This window comes from Arachis stenosperma, chromosome 9 (genome assembly GCF_014773155.1).
Source record: "Arachis stenosperma cultivar V10309 chromosome 9, arast.V10309.gnm1.PFL2, whole genome shotgun sequence".
Lineage (NCBI taxonomy): Eukaryota > Viridiplantae > Streptophyta > Magnoliopsida > Fabales > Fabaceae > Arachis > Arachis stenosperma.
The window spans coordinates 69,115,473-69,119,799 of record NC_080385.1 but is presented as its reverse complement, the minus strand read 5'-3'; the positions used below and the strand labels follow the sequence as shown (position 1 = coordinate 69,119,799).

General features: G+C 35.8%; 1 non-coding gene across 1 annotated transcript; it reads right to left on the bottom strand.

Moving 5' to 3' along the window:
• Positions 1-3,392: 3,392 nt before the first annotated feature.
• Positions 3,393-3,496, bottom strand: LOC130953419 (small nucleolar RNA R71). The gene has a single exon (XR_009075589.1). It is a non-coding gene; the product is annotated as a small nucleolar RNA R71 (small nucleolar RNA).
• Positions 3,497-4,327: the final 831 nt, after the last annotated feature.

Here is a 4,327-nt window from a genome sequence, read left to right as displayed (position 1 = left end):
TAACTCGGAGTTCAACTCCAAGAGAAGCCTCAGCTCGTGGATTGATCAAGCTCAGCCCAAACATACACCAAGTGGGCCCCAGAAGTGGATTTATGCATCAATTACTTACTCATGTAAACCTTAGGAGCTAGTTTATTATAAATAGAACTTTTTACTATCATATTATCATCCTGGATTGTATTTTGAATCCTGTGATCACGTTTAGGGGGCTGGCCATTCGGCCATGCCTGGACCTTTTTCTTATGTATTTTCAACGGTGGAGTTTCTGCACACCATAGATTAAGGGTGTGGAGCTCTGCTGTACCTCAAGTTTCAATACAATTACTATTACTTTTCATTCAATTCTCTCTTATTCTTATTCCAAGATATTGATTCGCACCCAAGAACATGATGAATGTGATGATTATGTGACACTCATCATCATTTTCACTTATGAACGCGCGTGATTGACAACCACTTCCGTTCTACATGCAATCGAGCTTGAATGTGTATCTCTTAGATTCCCCAACAGAATCTTCGTGGTATAAGCTAGATAGATGGCGGCATTCATGAGGATCCGAAAAGTCTCACCTTGTCTGTGGTATTCCTAGTAGGATCTTGGGAATCCGAAAAGTCTAACCTTGTCTGTGGTATTCCGAGTAGGATTCCGGTAATGAATGACTGTGACGTGCTTCAGACTTGCAAGTGCTGGGCATTAGTGACAGACGCAAAAGAATCAAGGGATTCTATTCCAGCAGGAGCAGGAACCAACCAGTGATTAGCCGTGCTGTGACAGAGTGCGTGAGCGTAGTTTTCACTGCGAGGATGGGATGTAGCCTTCGGCCAGTGTGATGCCTCCAGACGATTAGCCATGCGAGTGACAGCGCAGAGGACCATTTTCCAGAGAGGATACAAAGTAGCCAACGTCGAACGGTGAACCCCGATATACAGCTTGCTATGGAAAGGAGTAAGAAAGATTGAATTGAGGCAGTAGGAAAGCAGGCGTTCTTGAGCCATACAGTATCTCCATTCGCTTATCTGAAATTCCCACCAATGAATCTGCATAAGTATTCTATCCCTTTTATTATTTCTTCTATTTTCTTATTTCTATTTTCGAAACCATAAACCAAATTAATCTGCCTAACTGAGATTTACAAGGTGACCATAGCTTGCTTCATACCAACAATCTCTGTGGGATCGACCCTTACTCACGTAAGGTTTATTACTTGGACGACCCAGTACACTTGCTGGTTAGTTGAACGGAGTTGTGTCCACTCGTGCCAATTTCAAATTCCATAAAAGTACAACTTAAAGAATAGTGAACACAATTTCGTCCACCAAGTTTTTGGCGCCGTTGCCGGGGATTGTTCGAGTGTGGACAACTGACGGTTCATCTTGTTGCTCAGATTAGGTAATTCTCTTTTCAAAAATCTTTTTCAAAATTTTTCTTTTTATTTTTCGTTTTTCCAAATTATATTTTTGAAAAAAAAATTAATAAAAATCCAAAAAAATTAGAAAATCATAAAAATAAAAAATATTTTGTGTTTTTTTGTTTAAGTCTTGAGTCAATTTTTAAGTTTGGTGTCAATTGCATGCTTTAAAATTTTTCTTGCATTTTTTTGAAAATTCCATGCATTCATAGTGTTTTTCATGATCTTCAAGTTGTTCTTGATAAGTCCTCTTGTTTGATCTTGATATTTTCTTGTTTTGTGTTTTTTCTTGATTTTCATGTGCATCTTGGCATTCATATTTTCCAAGCATTAAAAATTCCTATGTTTAGTGTCTTGCATGTTTTCTTTGCATCAAAAATTTTTTCAAAATTATGTTCTTAATGTTCATCATGATCTTCAAAGTGTTCTTGGTGTTCATCTTGACATTCATAGCATTCTTGCATGCATTCATTATTTTGATCTAAAAATTTCATGCATTGAGTATTTTTGTTGTTTTTCTCTCTCATAATTAAAAATTCAAAAATCAAAAAATATATTTTCCTTATTTCCCTCCAAATTTTCGAAATTTTGGGTTGACTTGGTCAAAAATTTTTAAAATTAGTTGTTTCTTACAAGTCAAGTCAAAAATTTCAATTTTAAAAATCTTATCTTTTCAAAATCTTTTTCAAAAATCATATCGTTTTTATTTTTTTTTTATTTTTCGAAAATTTCAAAAACATTTTTCAAATTATTTTCAAAAATCTTTTCCTTATCTTTACATCATATTTTCGAAAATTCACTAATAATTAATGTGATTGGTTCAAAAATTTGAAGTTTGTTACTTTCTTATTAAGAAAGGTCCAATCTTTAAGTTCTAGAATCTTATCTTGTAGTTTCTTGTTAGTGAAGTAAATAATTTCAAAATTTTTGAACTAAATCTTTTATCTTTTATTTTATCTTTTTCAAAATTTTATCTTTTTCAAAATTTGATTTCAAAATATCTTATCTAACTTCTTATCTTCTTATCTTTTTAAAATGTGATTTCAAATCTTTTTCAATCAACTAACTAACTTGTTGTTTATTTCTCATCTTTTTCAAAACCACTTAACTACTTTTCCCTCTTCAATTTTCGAAAATATCTCTCTCTCTCTTTTCAAAAATTCTTTTTAATTAACTAATTGTTTCATGTTTTAATTTTAATTACATCTTATCTCTAAATTTCGAAAATTACTAACCCCTTTTTTCAAAAATTATTTTCGAAGTATCCCTTCTCTTTTCTTCTTCTATTTAATTATTTAATTACTAACACTTCTCTTCACCTCTCTTCATCTAAAAATCCGAACCCATCCTTCTTCACTCTTCTCCCCCTTCTTTTTCTACTAACATAAAGGAATCTCTATACTGTGACATAGAGGATTCCTCTTCTTTTCTTGTCTTCTTCTCTTTCATATGAGCAGGAACAGGGAAAAAGGCACTCTTGTTGAAATTGATCCTGAACCTAAAAGGACTCTGAAGAGGAAATTAAGAGAAGCTAAATTAAATTATTCTAAAGGTAACCTTTCAAAAACATTGGAACAAGAAAAGGAGATGGCAGCCGAAAATAATAATAATGCAAGGAGAATGCTTGGTGACTTCATAAAGCCAACGTCCAAGTTTGATGGAAGAAGCATCTCCATTCCTGCCATTGGAGCCAACAACTTTGAGCTTAAGCCTCAACTAGTTGCTTTAATGCAACAAAACTGCAAGTTTTATGGACTTCCATCTGAAGATCCTTATTAGTTTTCAACTGAGTTCTTGCAGATCTGTGAGACTGTAAAGACGAATGGAGTTGATCCTGAAGTCTACAGACTCATGCTTTTTCCTTTTGCTGTAAGAGACAGAGCTAGAATATGGTTGGATTCACAACCCAAAGATAGCCTGGACTCCTGGGATAAGCTGGTCACTGCCTTCCTGGACAAATTCTTCCCTCCTCAAAAGCTGAGCAAGCTGAGAGTAGATGTTCAAACCTTCAAACAAAAAGATGGTGAATCCCTCTATGAAGCTTGGGAAAGATACAAGCAGCTGACCAAAAGATGTCCATCTGACATGTTTTCAGAATGGACCATATTAGATATATTCTATTATGGTCTCTCTGAATTTTTGAAAATGTCATTGGACCATTCTGCAGGTGGATCTATTCACCTAAAGAAAATGCCTGAAGAGGCTCAAGAACTCATTGATATGGTTGCAAACAACCAATTCATGTACACTTCTGAGAGGAATTCCGTGAATAATGGGATACCTCAGAAGAAAGGAGTTCTTGAAATTGATGCTTTGAATGCCATATTGGCTCAGAACAAAGTGTTGACTCAACAGGTCAACATGATCTCTCAAAATCTGAATGGATGGCAACATGCATCCAACAGTACTAGAGAGGCAGCTTCTGAAGAAGCTTATGATCCTGAGAACCCTGCCATGGCAGAGGTTAATTACATGGGTGAACCTTATGGAAACACCTATAACTCATCATGGATAAATCATCCAAATTTCTCATGGAAGGATCAACAAAAGCCTCAACAAGGCTTTAACAATGGTGGACGCAACAGGCTGAACAATAGCAAGCCATATCCATCATCTTCTCAGCAACAGACAGAGAATTATGAACAAAACACCTCTAATTTAGCCAATGTAGTCTCTGATCTGTCAAAGGCCACTTTCAGTTTCATGACTGAAACAAGATCCACCATTAGAAATTTGGAGGCACAAGTGGGCCAGCTGAGTAAGAAAGTCATTGAAACTCCTCCCAGTATTCTCCCAAGCAATACAGAAGAGAATCCAAAAGGAGAGTGCAAGGCCATTGATGTGATCAATGTGGCCGAATGCATAAGGGAGGAGGAGGACGAAAATCCTAGTGAGGAAGACCTCCTGGGACGTCCCTC